This window comes from Tiliqua scincoides, chromosome 4 (assembly GCF_035046505.1).
Source record: "Tiliqua scincoides isolate rTilSci1 chromosome 4, rTilSci1.hap2, whole genome shotgun sequence".
NCBI lineage: Eukaryota > Metazoa > Chordata > Lepidosauria > Squamata > Scincidae > Tiliqua > Tiliqua scincoides.
Genome location: NC_089824.1, coordinates 147,843,119 through 147,864,165, shown reverse-complemented (window position 1 = coordinate 147,864,165; position 21,047 = coordinate 147,843,119).

Sequence of the window (21,047 nt, the reverse complement as noted above, 5' to 3'; positions counted from 1 at the left end):
ACTTCCTTAGTAAAAGAAAATGTTTCTGAAATTGAATTGCCCCAGTACACACCCACCCTGGAAACACATTGCGGATCAAACTGTGTTGTGGATTAAAACTGGGCCACATTTATTAATCAATACCAATCAATAAAATTCCTATAGATCTGGCATTGGGTGTCATAGGAAGCAAATGTACTCTACTTACTTTTTCCATAATTTGGCAAGTCTTGGTTGCCTTCTTGCTTCAGCTAATGCTGAAGCTCTGACTACTATGTTACAACATTGATTTAATGTCAGCAGTGTGTTAAGTGCTGTGCTGAACACAGTGACATAGTACTGCCCTAGATTGCCTGCAGCCTAAGTAAAATGGACAGGACAAGAGAAGCCTTAACTGGATGAAACTTCCTTATCGTCATTAGTCTTTTCCAAGCCATCCATGGCTTTTCTGTATCCTTTTCACAACTTTAATAATATTTCTTTTTATTTCTGAAGACTGATTTTTATTCCTACAAGCATTTTGAGATTAATCTGTTTTATACTTTTTCTGACAGCATAATTTCTGACAGAATTTTGTCTGTTACCTTTGGGAGGGGATAGTTCTTAATATTTGTATTTGTACTGTTATTGTATGCTACTTTGTGTGCGCCTTGGTGTAGAAAAGTGGCATAAAGGTGAAATAATTAATAATAATCTTATTAGTTTATCATTGTATAGGTCTCTTTTTGTTATATTTTTGGCCGTGTTTTGATTATTAAGAACATAAGAACATAAGAACAGCCCCACTGGATCAGACCATAGGCCCATTTAGTCCAGCTTCCTGTATCTCACAGCGGCCCACCAAATGCCCCAGGGAGCACACCAGATAACAAGAGACCTCATCCTGGTGCCCTCCCCTACATCTGGCATTCTGACTTAACCCATTTCTAAAATCAGGAGTTTGTGCATACACATCATGGCTTGTACCCCATAATGGATTTTTCCTCCAGAAACTCGTCCAATCCCCTTTTAAAGGCGTCTAGGCTAGACGCCAGCACCACATCCTGTGGCAAGGAGTTCCACAGACCGACCACACGCTGATAAAGAAATATTTTCTTTTGTCTGTCCTAACCCGCCCAACACTCAATTTTAGTGGATGTCCCCTGGTTCTGGTATTATGTGAGAGTGTAAAGAGCATCTCCCTATCCACTCTGTTCATTCCCTGCATAATTTTGTATGTCTCAATCATGTCCCCCCTCAAGCGTCTCTTTTCTAGGCTGAAGAGGCCCAAACGCCGTAGCCTTTCCTCATAAGGAAGGTGCCCCAGCTCCGTAATCATCTTAGTCGCTCTCTTTTGCACCTTTTCCATTTCCACTATGTCTTTTTTGAGATGCGGCGACCAGAACTGGACACAATACTCCAGGTGTGGCCTTACCATCGATTTGTACAACGGCATTATAATACTAGCCGTTTTGTTCTCAATACCCTTCCTAATGATCCCAAGCATAGAATTGGCCTTCTTCACTGCTGCCGCACATTGGGTCGACACTTTCATCGACCTGTCCACCACCACCCCAAGATCTCTCTCCTGATCTGTCACAGACAGCTCAGAACCCATCAGCCTATATCTAAAGTTTTGATTTTTTGCCCCAATGTGCATGACTTTACACTTACTGACATTGAAGCGCATCTGCCATTTTGCTGCCTATTCTGTCAGTCTGGAGAGATCCTTCTGGAGCTCCTCACAATCACTTCTGATCTTTACCACTCGGAAAAGTTTTGTGTCATCTGCAAACTTAGCCACTTCACTGCTCAACCCTGTCTCCAGGTCATTTATGAAGAGGTTGAAAAGCACCGGTCCCAGGACAGATCCTTGGGGCACACCGCTTTTCACCTCTCTCCATTGTGAAAATTGCCCATTGACACCCACTCTCTGCTTCCTGGCCTCCAACCAGTTCTCAATCCACGAGAGGACCTGTTCTCTAATTCCCTGATTGTGGAGTTTTTTCAGTAGCCTTTGGTGAGGGACCGTGTCAAACGCCTTCTGAAAGTCCAGATATATAATGTCCACGGGTTCTCCTGCATCCACATGCCTGTTGACCTTTTCAAAGAATTCTATAAGGTTCGTGAGGCAAGACTTACCCTTACAGAAGCCATGCTGACTCTCCCTCTTACCTCTTACTTCTGTTTGTGTGGCAGTCCAGTCCTCAGCGGCATTGGGCTGCCGTGCAGAGCAGAAATCACACAATATTCAGTAAAAACCAAACACAGAAAATGCTTAGGATCAGTGTCCAGCTTGGAAGATTGCTTCCCAAAAATGTCCCACAAGTCTCACAGTTTTCCACCAGGTTTAATTAAATTCTCTTCAGGATGTTATCAAGATTTGTGTACCTGCTGCTATTTCTATTTCTTTGTATAGTGTAGTCTCCTGAAATAATGAATGTGCAGGCTTATCATTCATCGGTTGTAACCAAAGAAATCTCTAAAGTCTTCCTCAGGTTTGCACCTTTCCCCCCTTCATATCCAGCTTTCCAGCTCCCTAATGAAGAAGCCTAAAATGTCCAGCCCTTAAAGAGTGGGGGTTAGAGATGCACTGTCCCCCATGGGTAAATAAATAAAAATATTCATTACTGTTTTATTCATAATCTCTGATTTTACTCTTTCAATTCTTTAAATAGTAGTATAGACTAGCACAGTAATTATCAAACCTTTTAGCACCGGGACCCACTCTTTAGAATAATATTGTACATAGTAGCCTGTTAAAAGTACAATTTGTAACATTTCCCCAGATGCAGCCACATACAATCAAGCCTAATGTATTAAAAATAAAATACACATTAATATGAATGGGGACTCACTTGAAATTGGCTTGTGACCCACTTAGTGGGTCCCAACCCACAGTTTGACAAACACTGGTCTAGCAATTCTAAGGGATGCGCAAGTCAGACTTTGGTGTCAAATTGCTTACCATCATACCTTTCTGGTTCCTTGTATTATCTGAGGTTTGCTGACCATCCGTTGTGTACAAATGTCCTTAAAACTGAAGACTTCTTACAACTTATTTTGGATGGATTCATCTAGCAAATAATCTGTATGAATTTTGGTCCCTGTCTCATACCCAGGGCGAAAGACCAGGTGCATACTTCACTTCACTCCTACTTTGTATAGTCTGGTATTTAAAGTTTCAGCCTCTTTCTCCTTTTGTTTACTCGGCCAGCTTGACTTGGAATTAATCTTAGCAGAGCAAGGGTGTGGACTGTTAGAACACCCTCACAAGGAAGGCTTGTTCTGACTGTCACCCTGTTGTGTTAGGTTATCTACCTAGATCCACTTGTCATAGTTGTAGTGAACACTCTGACAGCATAAATGACCGTTTCTTTCATACAGAAAGAACATCCACTGCATGGTGTGGTTATTTGATCCTTGAATTATAAAATCCAACCAGCTCTTTAAGTGGATAATGTTGTAAGTAGAGGATTTGCCCTGAGGCCAATCACTAAACATTCCGAATTCTTTGCCTACCGGAAACAGTAGCACAGAGGCTATGCAATTCTCTTGCTGCTGGAATCTGAGTGTCTGTGCTACTGCAACATTTAATATGGAATATATCTTCTAAAGCTCTAAAGGATAAAAATGTGTCTTTTATGGTTAACGCATACTGGAGATTGCAGAACATGAAAGTGCTTATGATAAGATGGTTATTTCCTTTTATCAGTGAGACAGTGAAATAGTTATGGTGGTTGAGTTGTCAACATATTCAGTGGTCTTCATAGCCTTTTATTAAGTAGTCAACAGTCAGCTAGTGCTGACTGTTGCACAAAGGGAAAGGATATGGCTTACTAACCCCTTTTTGCTAATGTATGCTGATCAGCTCAAGCTACTTATTTATATAATTTTTCCTGCTGAATGCAGCATTTAATTCCTTGAACAGTACCTGGATGCTGTTATGGCCTGGATGTTGGTGCACAAATGGAGGCTGAATTTAGATAAGATCAAGCAATGATATTTTGCAAATCACACGATATTTTGCAAATCAGAAATCACAAATGTTCTGAATGGGACACTCTCCCTGATGGGTGAGATCTGCAGCCTGGGTGTATTCCTGATCCCTGTATTATTTCTGAATGTCCAGGTTGGCAGACAACATTTGGAGGTTAATGCTATCCATTAGGGTAGCAGTTATCCGTCCTTTCCAATAAGGTCCACTGGCCACTGTTGTTCAGGCACTCTGGTAGCTGAGCAACTGTTTCTCAGGACACTGGCTTCTCAGGTTCACACATTGCACTACCTGATACATCTTCTCTATGCTATAGTTCCTGCAGGTCAAAGCTGACATGAGAATACACCATGTCATTGTCTAACTGTAACAGCAACCTTGTCAGGGATAAGTGACAACTGTAACTGAGACTTGCATATGAGTGGAGGTTTTTCAAAAAAATGCTTTCCCCCTCTACTGCAGTCCTAACAAAAATTGTGGTACGAAATAACAGCTTTCCTTCTGGGGCAAATAGCAGCTGGAAGAAAGTAATTTTTATCTGGCTTATGGAACATAGGAAAAAGTTCACTCTCTCCCCACTCATTCTGTGCATCCAACCTGGATCAAGGCTCCCTGTGATTGCTATTCAGAAAACAAAGAAAAGATTAAAAGATGACAGTTTGTCTAAAGTCATGTGTTGTTGGACACCAAGTCATGCTCTGATGCCCGTTTCCTGCCTTTTTGGCTGTACACTGGGGAACCCTGCTTCCTATGCCATTGATTGGATTTTGACCATTCTGCCTCTGTCCCTGCCTGGGAAACAGGCCTAGCATGTACATTTGGTTTGTTATCTAGTGGAAATCCACTTGTCAATGTCACAGTTTAATCCATACAGTTTGGGTTTGTACCATTTTGTCCTATTACTGCCAGCATTTGAACATTGCAACTTTTTGCTAGGAGTTGGATATTAAGTGATCTTGGAAACTCTTTTGTTTATGCATTAAGTATAATATTAAGTATAATATGATTAAGTATCATATTAAGTGATTAAGTGCACTTAAATGATCTTGGAAACTCTTTTGTTTATGCATATTTCTAATGAATGGTTGGTTCTGCAAGTGGGTTTTGGTGCCTGTGCTACCTTGGTGTCTACATACTTCGGACCAGTTTCCATTTTGTGTGCATGCCTGTTTATTTGCAGTAATCTGATATAATCTGTCACCAGTATTGTATTCCTTGAGTTAGTTATTTCAGATTTGTGCCAGGTTTGTTTTTTTATAATATGCTGCTTTATCAAAACTAAGGAATATAACATTTGTTTACCATATGATGCTAGCAAGAGCTTTAGGGATGGGTTGTATGGTGGTATTGTAAACAGAAAGTTCCAGGTTCAAATCCTGTCTGAAAGCTTGGAGAGCAGCAGTTGGACAGTGTCAGCTAGACAGATCAATGGTCTCACCGTCTTAAGGCAGTTTCCTGTGTCCCTTTATTATTAGAAGCTGTATATTGTGTTTGCTGCTGAACATATTACTTGCTTTTTTCATACATGGTTGACCTTGGTCTAGGCCATTGTATTATGAATAAAATTAACATGGAATTTGAGAGCACTTGTCACTGTTATGCTGTAGATTAGCATTCAAACAGATTTTTTTTTTTAAAAAAGAGATTGCTCAGCATGTTTTGAGGATTAAACCACTGTACAGAACTAATTGGAAATTAGGATGGGAAAAGGCTAATGTTAAAAAGGAGCTCTTTAACACCTGAGTCAGCACTTCTAGTTAATCAGGCTGATCTTCTGACAAAATATGTTGACAAGGCTCAGCTCCTCTTCTCCAACTGACTTTGAAGGTCTGCTAACGACACAACCATGGAAGATTTTTGCATGGAAAGTTTTTGAAGTTGCACAGCTCAGATTTTCTGAGGATTTTTTTCCTTTCAATTAACATTTGGTGTTCATGCAAGTTGCAAAACAATAAGAAAAGAAGTTCTTCCTCTGTACAACTTTAGTCAGTGAAATATTTTATGGCCTTTCATCTTGTATTTATGACATTGCAAGATGAAAAATGAGTTCTTCAGACAAGGTTGTTTTGATTTTAAAAAGTACAAGTGATGGATTTGTTTAGATATACTGTGCAGTATCTGGCAGTTCATGAGCTGAGTGCATCTAATTGTAATTAACAAGATCTCTTTCTTTTAGGCAGAAAAAAGCCATTAAAAAAACCTCTGATAATAATTTGATTTTAATGGAACCAATCGTAAAACAGCCCCATTCCAGTGTATATCTACTGGTTTTGTAGAGACCATCTACTGGTTTTGTATGGGCCATTGATCCATGGATCAATGTAAATCTTCTAAAATTTATCTTTGTATTGCTCCTGAGAGTCACATGGTAGTAAAAAAAGTCTAAAGTTCAAAAATTGAATATGGATTTTGTACTGGCACTGAATTTTTGGGCCAAATCAGAGTTTTCCTGTATAAGATAATTTGTAGGATAATTTTCTGCATTGAAATTTCCACAAAGATGTTGGGCAGCCCAATCATAAGCTTTTCAGCACCCTCTGGAGCAAAGTCATCGCTATTGCTGTATCCAGCAGATGCCGGGAACCTGGAGAAAGCCCAGTGGTGTCACTAGGGGGCCGCGGGGGACACGAGCCTCACCGGGTGACATGCCCTGGGGGGTGACGTGCTAAAATCGTGCCTTTACGACCTACCGCGTCATGCCATACATTGTTGGATGCGGAATGGCCAGCGGAACACAATGCAAAAAACCTTATTGAGAGAGCTCCTTTTCTTCAAAAGTTATGGCCAAAACACTGGAAGGAAAAAATACATGGAGCCCTATGGAAAGTGAAAGTGAGCTGTATTGCGAGTAGGCGCACTTGCCTTAGTGCGTCGGAAAGGGCATGCTGAGAGGACTCCAATGACACCAGAATGGTCCCGATTGAATGCAGCCCCCCAAAAACACCCGAGAAGGAGTTCCCTATTCAGCCCTATGGAAAGCAAGCAAAACCACGTGGTTGCGTTTACTCGTGACTAGGCGCACTTGCCTTAGTCTGTCAGAAAGGGCAGGCTGAGAGGACTCCAACAGTGTCAGAATGTACCTGAGCCAATGAGTGCAGCCCCAAAAACACCTGAGAAGGAGGTCTCTCCCCCCAACTGCGAGTGTATGGAGCCCTATGGGAAGCAAAGCAGCCTCAGGTAGCGTTTACTCACGAGTAGGCAGACATGCCTTGGTTGGTGGTCAGGCCAGGCATAGAATGTGAGGACACCAGAATGGTCCCAATCTGATGGGACTGGAGTGCACAAAAGCCCCAGAAGGCAGCCTCCTCTCCCCTCTAGAAAGGACCAACAAAGAGGCTTTAACTGGTAAGGGGAATGTTTTCTATTTTGCACTTGCAGTTTCCCTCACAGCCCAATCCTACCCACACTTTCCTGGGAGTAAGCCCCATTGACTCTAATGGGACTTACTTCTGAGTAGACAGGCATAGGATTGGGGTCTCAGACTTGTAAAACCAGGTGGGTCTTTGTATTGATGTGCTTGAAATAGAAGGACTTTAAACTGGGCACTGGGGAGGGCTGAAGATGTCACTGATTCCTATCATTCCCCCCCCCCCCACTGGTGCAGCTGGATTTACATTTTTTTTCCTTGAAATTACAATTATGTGAGGGGCTTATGGAGGGATAAGGCAAATATTTTCCCTTATCCTTCCCAAACCTCTCAATCAGCCTTACCATCACAGCATGCTGTTTTGGTGTGGCTGCATGTGATGGTGGGGGAAAGGATAGGATTGGGCTGTAAATGTTTAGGATGTGATCACAATAAGAGCATTTATTGCTCAGGTATACTTGTCAGGGAGCTGTAATTGGCTGGATTTGCTTCTGCTTAATTTATGAAATGACCTTGTGTTTCTGGGGGTGAACTCTTACATGAGTTCACACTGGGTTGCTGCTCCCACTCCATTCCATTATAAATAGATCTGTGCCATTGGGTCGAGCTAGCCAGAAGACGTAAGCTGCTGTGGTTCTTCTTTATGTTTTCTGTACAGTCATACCCATGAGCTCTTCATCTCCATAAGTCAACATTTTAGAAACTTCTAGAGCTCTAAAAAGTGGGAGTTTACACCGGCAATGGCAAAACTCAGCATACTGCCCGTACCTTGGGTCTACTACCTCTGCACAGTTAAAAACAGGAAATAAGAATTAACCTCTTGCCTTGCTCCTTGCATGGTTTCTTCAGCAGTGGAACTGCACAACTTTCAGTTTAACTATGCATTTGTAGGAACTTCCTGTGCTTTTAGCAGGCAGAAAATGGATTGGTGTGGGTTGAATCCGCAGCAAGCTGGAGGGAGGCAGTTGTGGCAGCAGCCAGAATCTGCTGCCCTCTCACCTCCGACCCTTGCAATCTGCTGCTGGTGCATCCTCATCATCTTGCCTATTGGATGGACCATCCCTGGTTTGCACTCACTGTGCCTCTTGGTTCCACTATGTGCATGCCTCAAAAAGCGGGCAAGTATCTTCTTGCCGAGTTATTTTTTTGCCGCCACCTGAGTAGCATTGTAGAGGACACCAAGCATTTTCAGGAGCAAGTATTTTGGCATGCCACCCTTCAGTAGATAATTTATCTGTTTTCTCCTGCCTTTGGGTTTGCCTCTTTTTTTCCCCTACAGGAGTAGAACTGGTTCTTTCGGCTAGACTCCTACCCCTTGATCTTCATCTCTATCTTGCTTTTTGACTGTGTTCCTGGGGTAAGATTTGGTTTTGGGCTTTTGTCCATGTGCACATAACCCCTTGGCTTGCACTGTCTAGTGGTATAACACCCCAGCCTGTCTTGTTCCCATGCCCTCAGCTCACCTGATGCACATAGAGTTAAGGCAGTCACTGTGCAGCTCTGCATCTTCCTGCTCAGTTGCTTGGCTCCAGGTTGTGGGCAGATACGAGTCGCCATTGCACACTGCTCCAGACCTGGCCACTGGTTCCACCTCCATTAATATGTTAAATTTCTACTTAAAGAAGCCAACATAAAAGAATGCAACAATCTCATCCTTTCACATGATAGATGCCTCTTCTTATTGCTTTGACTGTTTTCCTGATAAGTCTGTAGCCATAAATCTTCAGACTATGTAGGGACTGTGGAAGTGGTAGAAAACCAATTGCACTATTTAAATACTGATGCAAATCCCTTGTACAAAGAATCTGTTCTTAAGGAGCATACAACACAATTAACTGAAACGAAATCTTTTTCTGTGTAGACTAGAGCATGACAGGCTTAATGTAACCTTACTGGCTTTCATTAACCTGAATTAAATTTTATTAGAAAGCAAGTGTTTGACCTGTCCTGGATAACTTCAGATTAATCCAAATTAATCAAAATCATGGGGTTATGATGATTTTTTCCCCCAAGGCATTTCCTTATATGGCCCATATTTCTGGGATGGATGATGCTCGCCTCCTTGCACCTTGCACCTCACATAAGTGGAAGATTACTTGTCCTACCATCCAAGTAATAAGTTGCCTCTTACCCTCCCATCCAACTTCCCCCAAATATCAAGGAGTCCTTAAACTCTTACAGCGCAATCCTGAGCTGCACTTGGGCTGGTGTAAGTTCCAAGCTGGAATAAGTCTCTGCGCCGCCAGAGGCTCCGAATCTTGCATTGGCTGAGATGAGCCAACGCAAGGCTCTTGGGTGGGTGGGGAGGAGGCAATCCGGGGTGCGGGAGGGCAGGTGGTGGGCATCTCCATGGGCAGGTGGGTCAGGAGTGGGAGGCGGGGCTGGGACCCAGTGGTTATGCCAGATCCCAACCCTCATTCCCAAGAAGTTCAGAGCAGCTTCAAGCTTCTTTGCTCTCTTCAGACTTGTACCACCTCCTGAGGAGATCCATAGGTGCAAGGGTGGCTTACCTGGAGGTAAGGGGGTAAGTATTCCCTTACCTCTGGCTGAGCTGCTTTGGGCACCTATCCTGTGCTGGATAAAGCTCAAACTTCTTGGCTTGTCTGTTCCAGCGCAGGATAGGGTTGCACCCTTGCTCACCTCTCCATCTTTTTTTGTTCAGAAGAGGCAAGAGCCTGAATCTACACAAATACTCTCATGCAACATCCATTCAGCTTGAGAATTCTTGCAGACTGCATCAGAGGATGTTGTATGTCACAAATGCTTTGTTAAAAACGCTTTTATTTGAAAATTGTCTGTATAAACCTGTTGGATACAAAACATTATGTTTGCAATATTTACATACCATTTTATATGCTGAGTTCAGCACTGTCATTTAATGTGTTTGCTTTGTTTTTAAATTTCATATCTTAACTAGAAGTGGAGAGGTGCTTCTGATTCATGGCTGGAAAAGGACTATCCACCAGAACTAAAAGCAACAGATCCATACCTGCACCATATTGACAGGGCCCTATAGTAAAATTGCTTTGAACGATGTAGAGAGAAATGAAGTATAAGCAATCATTTGCTTAGACCCTCTTTTTCCCAAGTTTGTTCAAAGCAGAAGAATAATACTTATTGTTTTTTCAAAAAATCAAAAACTGGCTAGACTTATCTTAGTAGCAGTCCCTGTTAGTGTCCTCAACAGAATGGCTACTATTTTTCAAGACCAGGTAACGGGAAGAGCCTGCTCTGCTTAAGAAACAGGCCTATCAGTGGCAGTACTTGTATGGGTCTGCTGCTTTGGTTCTCTCTCAGAAGGGTTATAATGTTTTTTTCAGACCTGATATGGCAAGTACCTCACCCATTTTTAGTTCTGATGTGAAATTTTAAAAACCTAGAAAAAATGCGCAATAGTGAAACATACCTCAATTTCAGACCAAAATCCTAGTAGCCAGACTGGCACAATATTTTTTAAAACTGGGCTGATAATCTCCTGAAGTATGAGACTAAGCTTGTACTCTGCAGATAGGAATGATAGCTCTTGGCAAAATGCCGTCTGTCCTTAACACAGACAGATGGTGTCAGGATCACAGTGTGGCCAAGCTATTTCACACTTGACAGTGGTGGAAAGGAGTGAAATAGGACTTTGCTTGCAGGTTATGAAACCTTGAGAGGACCCTTGGAAAATCTGTTACTGTTCAGAAATAAAGCCAGAGGCTATATTTGATGGAATTAATTTCTTCTGATTTCTTTTGAAACATGTAATGAGCTGCATGTTTCAAAAGCGACCAGAACAAGTTAATTCCATCAAATACTGAATTGAAATACAACATGAAAGGTATTTGCAACCATGCAGCTCAGTACATGAATGAGCTGCATAGTTGCAAATACTTTGCATTTTGTATTTGAATTGTAATAGCTTGCATAATGGTGTTCTGAGGTGGTGGGCATGTAGTTTTGCTGTGAAATTGCTCCCGCCTAAGAGAGAAAGAAGCTCACCCCTAAAACTCATACAGAAGGCTTATTCAAGACAACCGTAATTTTGGCACTGTATAAGTTGGTGTTTCTCAGTGTGATCTAGTGAGCCATTGGAAAGAGTGTGCTGTGTTGGGTGCCTCCACCTTGCATTTTCTTCTGATTGTGTAGTTGGAAAAAGACACATGATGTGATATCTTTGTGTTCTTTTTTCTCTGCTCTCACAAGTAGCAGCCAATGAAATGGGGGGAAATACCCACATAATGCTGTACAGGGCACCTGGACCAGCTGTGATGGTCATGTGCAAGTAGTCTACTTCTTCACATAATGGGTGCTTCACCCAGCTGGCTCAACATGACCTGAAATGTGAGAGTGGACACCCCAAGGAGAATTGGACTGTACATATTGTTTGGTCCATATGAATTTTGTCCATATGTGCCGGTTAGAGGAGAAACCTTCCACCATCCCCAAAGAAGAGTTCTTATCTCATACTAGGGTCACAGGGCTGGGCCATGCATGATGCAAATGATGCAGATCGCATTGGCAGGGGAAGTGATAGATAGGGCACCTTTCACCAGTGGCATCACTGGGGGGTGCGGGACGCACCGGGTGATGCTCAAGAGGGGGGTGATGTGCTCTGGGGGGTGACATGCTAAAATCGTGGTGGTTAGGAGTAACCCCATCATGTTATATACCTTTGGATGTGGAATTTCCAGTGGAATGCAATGCAAAACACCAGACTGAAATATCTCCTTTCTATCAAAAGTTATGGTAAATAAATCTGGAAAACAAAAAATGCATGGAGCCCAATGGAAAGTGAAACTGAGCCGTGTCACATGTTTACCTGTGAGTAGGCAAACTTGCCTTAGTCCGTCAGAAAGGGCAGGTGGAGAGGGATCCAACAACACCAGAATGGTCCTGATCCAATGAATGTAGCCCCCCAAAATCACCCGAGAAAGAGGTCCCTCCCTCCAAGCTGGCAAATGTATTGAGCCCTATGGAAAGTGAAACTAAGCCACACGGTCACATTTACTCATGAGTAAGCAAACATGCCTTGGCTCCTGCGCAGGTCAGGCAAAGGGAAATGTGAGGCCACCAGAGTGGTCCTGACTTAATGCAACTGGAGCTCAACAAATGCTCCAGAAGGCAGGCCCCCCTCCTAAAAAAAATGAAACAGAGGCTTGACAGGGTAAGATGAACTTTTTCTGTTTTAGGCTGCAATCCTATCCAGGCTTTCCTGGGAGTAAGCCCCACTGACTATAATGAGACTTACTTCTGAGTAGACAGGCATGGGTCCTGATAGTGATATGCTTGGAATATAAGAACTTAAATTAGGGGTGAAAATCTTACTGATTCTTATTTTGGGGGGAGGGTGTTATTGCAGGCAGGCTACAGAGGAAGTTCACTTGGTGGAACAGGGCTGGCTTCCCCTTATTTAATTATTTCTTTTACTTTAATTTAATTATTTATAATTCTTTATTTTATTTTGCTTTATGATGGGTCCTGGACAGATTGTCATTCTAAAAAGCAGGTCCCAGTGCTAAAAGTTTGAGAACTGCTCCAATAAGGTGTTAGTAAATTGACACCCTGGGAGGAGGTCACAACACTAGTGACCAAAAATCACAGTTTGTAAGAATAATACCATCATGTTATATATCAATCAATGTGTAATTTCATGCAGAATGCAATGAAACAAACCGTGTTGAAATATCTTTATTCTATCAAAAGGAACAGCCAAAAAACCAGTGGGGGTGGGGTGATAGTAGAGCACCATGCCCACCACCTGGAGTGTTGTTCTGCCCACTGCATGGGGGTGACACGCTGGCCTTCCGCACTGGGTGACGCAAACCCTAGTGATGCCACTGCCTTTTACCTGCCGCAACCTCCCTCCAACCATCCACAAAAGGAGCTGCACTGTTCTGCTTCCTACTCTCTAAATGAAAGTGGGAAGTGGATGATTTGCTTTCCTACTTGCTCACCTCGCTCCTTCCTGGTGCCCCCCCTTAAAGGGACTGCATGAGGAGAGAAGGTGAGCGGGTAGTGAAGTGGATTGCGGGTAGTGAAGGGGAAAGAAATTTAAAATTTACATTTAAAATTTGAATAAATTTACATACGTTTACATAAATGAATATATTAAAGATGAACTTATATGAGTGAATGAAGGTCTTGCAATAGCTCAAGGCCTATAAAAGGCCTTGCACAAAGCAAGGTTGGCCTTTCCTGGAGGGAGCCCTCGTCCCACAGCTCACGTGAGAGGGCAAACCATCACCCTCATGCTGAGAGCAGTTGCATTGGGCCAGTGTGGGCTCCAGCAAGTTTCCAGGGGGCCAGAGGCTCATTAGAGACTGGGGCCTCCCTGAGGGCCACATTGGGAGTCCTCGAAGGCTGCAAGTGGCCCCAGGGCTGGGGTTTGGGCACCTCTGACCTAACAAAAATTCATAACACCAATTTCTGCACCTCTATCTCTTTTATTTAAATTTGCAAAGTATACCCAAAATCTGTGAAAAAATAAAACCATTTTATTTGATTTTTATTTATTATTTAATGGACGGTTGCATAAGTAATGACTATGGCTGTAACTGCTGACACTATACCACCTACACAGTACACTTTTTAAAGCAAATTATAATTATAATGTAAATTTTGAATAAAAACACACAATGCCACTTTCTACACTTCCAACTTTGGAAAACACTGAAAATCATGATACAAATAAAACATTTTTCTCCCAACTCTACTTATAAGGAAGGAGTGATGGTAGGGAAGCAGCCAGTCCCTTTAAATGAAACAGAAAATGCAGGACATGCTGGGAGTTCTCAGCACACCTATACTTTCTGTATTCTCAAAGGATCGTGCAGGAAGGAGCAGGGTTATGCATCTCTTTATTTTTTTTTATTTCCTTTGGGGGGGGCAGCAGCACCACCAGCAGCAGTGGCAGATCCAGTTTGGCTGTCCCTATAGGTCAACACCTATAAGAAGACACATTTTGCTGGAGCTGGACCTTTCTACCTTCAAAATGAAATGTCTTCATGGAAGGAATATTCTGTTTTTCATTTCTGCAGACTCTAATATTCTTTGCACAATGCAAGCTGATATAACACTTCCTTATCAGTTGTGACTGTCTCTGCGTGTTGCTTTTTCTTGGCAATAGATGTATGCAACTTCCATTATTTCTCTCTTTAAAAGATATGTTTGCCTCTAGGGACAGAGGTTCAGAAAGTGCTTTAATATTTGACAAGTCTTTTAGTGTCATTCAAGACCACTTGTACTTGTACATTGCGCATGCAGGTTTTAAAGAATTGTATCTTGTCTTTCTGTCTCTTCTCTCTCCACCTTCCTTTTTGGTTGTGTTAAAATTCACCCCGCTTCCCTTTTAGTCATTCATTTTCTGTAATGCTTAAAAAGGCCATCATTCTGATACATACAACATAATCTACACCTGGGAAACATTAACTGATTTCATATAACATCACAACTTTCCAAGAGTGTAATAGAATCTGTTGTTTGCGCTAGTTTTATTAGTGACTTCATATTTTCTCATTGCAGCAGCGCAGTGCTGCTTGGGAGGCACCGAAGGCTTAAGGCCTTGTGCTTGAGGGAGTGCAGAGTGCACTGAGACACTGAGACTATGAACAGGGGCTGATGGAGCATGGAATCAGAGCAAATGAAAAAGACACGGCAGACAGGTTTGAATGTAGAGCTGCATCAGGAAGGCTTGGAGCAGGAACAGATCTAAGTTCTTCGCCCTGCCTCTACCAAGCTTTTTATTAAGTCTCAAAACACATGAAGCAATAGATAAGCAGCTAGTTACAACTAGCCTGGGGCTCTAGCTTAACCACAAAGCACATTCCTAGATTATGACCCTGTTGTTCAGGCACTGGGCTTTAAACATTCAGCATATTACCAAGGCCAAGAGTTTGCTCTTGCGCAGACGCAACAGATGCAGGCTTGCCCGCTGTCGTTGTTGCCACCTTACTAAGGCTAAGCCCAGCGCCTGTGCATATAATTACCACACTCATCTTGAAGCATCCATTCACACAAGCAGTTTATATGGTGCTAGACAGCTTTCTTTTGATTGTCCTGTGCCATTATTCCAAGTTTACATATTTTTTATTGCTTCCTTCTTTCCATTAGGTTACAGATGAAACATGATACAAATGAATAATCAGTTATGATAATTCCGTGAGAATTGTTTTGCACCATGAAATGCTAGTTGCATTTTATTGTACAAAAAAGTTTGGTCATGGAAACTGATAATATATGAATCAATTATTTTTAAATTATTGAAACCAGGTTTCTTCTTCTGTTTGTCTTCTATTTATTTATACATTCTTTAAATAGCTTGTTAATTTCCTCAAGATTCCAGATTTGCTTTTTATAAAATTGCACCTAAAGTTGCATGAATTGTTGTTCAAGAGTGATTATTTTATAGAAGTGGGAACAACTTCCCCTTGCCATGGCAGTAACCCTGATCTGCTTCATGTTTGTATAGTCATTACGCTACTGAGGAAGGTGGTGTGAGAACCTTGCCACTGAGAACTTCCAGAAAGTTAGCTATGTTAGGGCCCAATCCTATTGGCCATCAGCACCAGCACTGAACTCCAGCCCTGGTGCTACGTGTTGTAAACAAGCTGTAGGGCACCCTCAGAGTAAGGAGCACCTGCACCGGACCAGCACCAGTTGGAGCTAGGCACAGCACTGGGAGGAGGATGTCACATGTTGAGTATGACCACCGGGCAGCAGTGCTTTCTTTTGGGGTGGGAGAGAAGCACTCCAGGGTAGGGACAAGGCAGAACAGGAAGCAGAACCAACCCAGGAGGGGGTAGGACCAGCAGATTCCTCCTCTGCTGTATCCTATCCTTTGTGTTACGCTAAAATACCCAACATGGAGCTTCCCTAGTCTGCACCTGGGAAATAGTTGGCACAAATTTGAGGAAGTCCATTGCAGGGCCTGCGCCCTTACTTGGGGAAGGGGACAAATGTCCCTTTTCCCGAAGGAGACCTCTAGTGGCCTCCATGGGGTAGCTGGATGCAAAGGTAGCTATTTCGGCACTGCTGCAGCCGGCGACGCCATGGCATTTACAGTTGGACTGCCTGTCTGCCTCAGGAAAACTGACAAGAAAGCTTGTGGAACTGTAAAGACTGATCAGTTTATTTTAGCATTCGCTTTAATGGAAGACTTTAGTCCATGAAAACGTATGCTGAAATAAAATGGTTAGTCTTTAATTAACCGATTTAGTTCAGCAGTTTCTTAGACTCTTAGGCTATAAAATATAGTTTTATATAAACTATAAAATATTTTTAGTAATGGGCTGTAATCCTGTACACACTTACTTGGAAGTAAGCCCCATTGAACTCAAAGGGACTTGCTCTGAGTAGACATGATTAGGATTGTGCAGTTACTCTGTTGCAGCAAAACCTATACCCTAATCCTATCCCCCACCATCCTTTGTGATGCAGCAGCACTGCATGGTATGATGGGAGAGTAACCAGACAACCCGGGAGAGGTAAGTAAAAGTATTGTTTACTTACTTCTCTGTAGGCTGCCTGGCCATCAATGGGTCTCCTCAGACCAGTGTCAGATATTTTGCTGGCATAAGTTCAAGGAGAGGTAGGGGACGTGTAAGGCTGGGAACACTGGGATAGGATCTGGTGTGTGCTAGTACCAGCAAGATCCACCCCCCTCCTAACCTTGAAATGTCACCTGCCCTCTGCCCACAAATCACCTCTGCTACCACCTTACCTGCTCTGGTGCAATACCCAGGATCTGCTGGAGCCTTCATGGGACCTCTGACTATTTGCACCTGTGGTCCCACGGTGAATGACAATGACGTGCCTTTATGACACTGTAAGACCTTGATAATATTGGGCTAAGTAAGTTTTAGCTTATAAGCTTCTTGGGCCAGGGAACATCCTCATTCTTTGTAAAGCACTATGCATATAGATGGTACTCTGTTAATGATATAAATTGCATGCCTTATTGAACTTGGTTTTGTAGACAGAAGGATGGCTTGTCTAAATGTTATGTGATGGTAATTGCCTATCTAGCAATAGGGCTGTCTAATTGTTTTTCCAGTAAAAAAACAGTTATTACTAAAAAAATCCACCAGCAACTGAAGCTAAACAATTTCAGCAAGTTAATATTATAAATTTTAAGTTTTACATACAAAGTTGTTAGCATTCTTGGTAGTAAGTAGGTTAGGTGTAAGGGAGTGATTTCTGTAAATGCCTTTCTATTCTGTGAGCTATTGGTAGCAGAATGGATGACATTCAAGATCCTTGAACTCCATTTCTATTGAGGGTCTAGCAAATGTCTATGTACACATACTATATGTAATGTGTCTAGCAGCCTCAGGTGCACAGGACCCCAGTTGCTATTAATTAAAAATTAATTATTAATAAATAAAATTATTTCTTTCGAGAGAGCTCTTTTTTTGGTCTAGTAGGTCGCAATCGATTAGCATTTTTAAAAGTGGGTCTCAGTGCTTAAAACTTTGGAAAGCACTGTTCTAGATCCTAAAGAGCAATTGAGGAGAGAGAAATGGTGGTGGTTGTGGCTGAAGATTCCTACCAGCTTTTGGCAAGCAGCAGTTTCAGCTGCCATTTCTACTTATCACCCCCCCCCACACACACACACACACACTTCCCAGTAGACCTTCAGAGAATTAAACCATTGCTGCTTATGAACAGCTGTTAAGGCATAACAAGAAAGTTTTGCAATATTTCCTCAAAGTCCTTAGGTTTGATGTTGGCGAACCAAGTTTCAATATGTGAGGGCTGTCACCAAGAATATCTCTACATAGCCTTGTTGTTTTAGACCTGGTGCATGAATGGTACTGTACCCTTGTTGCTCCTGACATGTTGGAAACCTAATGATATGTGGACAATTCAGGGGTGCAAAGTAAGTTTCTATTAACATTGTCCCAATTTTATCTGGAGATGTTTTGCCTCCCTGTTCTTCCTGTGTTCCTAATGTAGTTCACATGAATATTGTATTGTAAATGGTGCACTTCACCTTGCATAGCATTTATTTCAGGGGAAGTTTTATTTTTCCAACCTAATGGTAGCAGTAAATTTCAAAGGAAATACTCCCTTCCAGAAATCTCTATACTGACAAAAATCATGGACAATTTCTGTGTCCAAACTGAATAATTAGCAAGACCTGGTTTTCACTGAGGTATGTCTAGGCTACATGACTTCAGTCTGTGGTGGCAGCTTGCATGACAGAATTCTTCTCCATACCAAACAATCCACTAAGACTGAAATCCTGAACAAACATTCCTGGGAGTAAGTTCCATTGAACACAATGGGACTTCACTTCAGAAAAGGCATACGTAGGATTGAACTGTAATAGAACTAGCACAAAAGGTAGAAGCGTAAGCTAGAATCCTTTTCCTCAGCATCTACTTTCAATGCAATAAAACCCCACCTCCCTATAAAGAAGCATTTGTGTGACTCCTCCCCTGAGATTTACACTATGAAGTCGTACAGAGGTGCTGGGATACAGGTTTATCATATTGGTGACAACTTAGCTGTAAGGCAGGAAGAGGTTGGAAAGACAAATAGAGGTCAATTCCAGAAAGGAAATCCAAACACATGTTGGGGTGGGGGGAGAGTAAGTAGTGGAACTGGTGGCCATGAGCTAGCAGATGGCTGGGCTGCAAGGTCAGGGGAGAAAAATGGGAATAGGCAAGAGCAAAGGCAGGCCTACTAACAGGAGCAGGAAAACCATAAAGGGTCTGGAAGGAGTAGCGACTAATCACAGCAGGTGCAGTGGAGCAAGTAAAGTTTTTTTAAAAATTAATTTTTTAATTATTTTCCAAAATAAAAACAAATATAAACAAATACATAACAAATGCAAACAATACACAACACACAAAAAACCAAACACAGAAACACACCCTTATATTCGTTTGAGGGTGCAAGCAATCATATATCAATATATCTAATCAATCAGTACATATCTTTTAATCTTGTTCCTCTTCTAGTTTAACCTCTTAATATCATTTATCTATCGTATCCTGTATAATATATCATATATACAATATATTCATCTAAATGCCCTATCTTATACATCTACAACTTCATTTTCAACCAAGCATAAAATGGTCTCCATTGCTCTATCTGTGTCGGTTTACGCTGTTGATCCAAAATCTCTGTAAGCCTATCCATTTCTGCCACATTCATTATTTTATCTATTAATTCATCTTTTGTTGGAATTTTAATATCTTTCCCGTATCTAGCATATAAAATCCTTGCAGCAGTTAATATCATAATAACTAAATACACATCATTTTCTATCTATTATCTATAAGGTGATGTTAAGCAAAACTAACTCTGGTTTCAGCAGTATCGTAAATCCAACAATCTCTTGTATTAGATTCCTTACCATTTTCCAGTATACTTGCATTTTTTTACATGTCCACCACATATGATAAAACATCCCTTCTTCACATTTACACTTCCAACAATTTTTTTGATATGTTCTGATTCATTTTTACCAGTTTTACTGGTGTCATGTACCATCTATAAAACATTTTATATACATTTTCTTTAAAATTTGTTGCTCTAGTAAATTTTATATTTCCAAATCTGTTCCCATTGTTCTAATGTAATATTATGGCCTATATTTTGTGCCCATTTTATCATACATTCTTTTATTGTTTCTTCATGCATCTCAAAATCCAATAGGAACATATACATTCTTTTGATATATTTTTCTTTTGTTTCTAAGAGTATTCTATCAAATGGCGTCTGTTCTAAATAGCATCCTTATTGTTTATCTTTCCCAAATTTTGAATCAAGTTGCAAGCGAATCCACCAATCCACCTCCACACCCTGTCTTAACAGTTCTTCTTTTGTATTTTGCCCATCTGGGCAATTGCCCATCTTTCTTCAATAAATTTTCATATCTAAGCATTTTTGTTGTCTCTAGTAAATTCGGCCGGGTACGTGCTTCTAGCGGCGCCACCCATCAGGGGATTTTGATATACATCTGTCTTTGTATTTTAGCCCAGATCCATAATAAACATTTCCTTAATATATGATTATTGATTCGCTTATATCATTGCTTTTCCTTACCAAACAAATGCATGCCATCTCCATTCAAGATCATGTCTCTCCAGTTTAAATATTCTTTGACCTTCTAATATAATCCACTCTTTAATCCATAGTAGCACTGCGGCCTTATAATATAAAAACCAATCAGGAAGCCTCATGCCTCCTCTTAGTTTCACATCTTGTAAGGCCTTCATTTTAATTCTTGGTTTCTTTCCCTGCCAGATGAATTCTGAGATAATTTGATTAGTTTCTTTAAATATATCTTGCTTCAAAATTACAGGGATTGTTCGGAAAAGAAAGTTTATTTTAGACAAAACATTCATTTTCACTGCAGCAACTCTTCCCATCAATGAAAGTTGCAATTCTTTCCATTTTGTTAAATCTCTTTTTATTTCTTCAGTCAATTTCAAATAATTATCTTTAATGTGGTTGTTTTATTCGTTAATTGAATCCCTAAATATTTTTAAAAATTTTCTTCTTTGAAGTTTGTTAATTCCACCAATTCATATATTTTCTTTTTGCATATTCTTTGTTAAGATTTTCGTTTTCTTGATGTTTATTTTCAGTCCTGTCACTTCAGTATATTCTCACAACACATCTAACACATTTTTGGCAGATTCTAATGGTTCTTCTATAATTGCCATAAGGTCATCCGCAAAGGTCTGGATTTTAAATTCTTCACCTCTTATTTTTAATCCTTTAATCTCT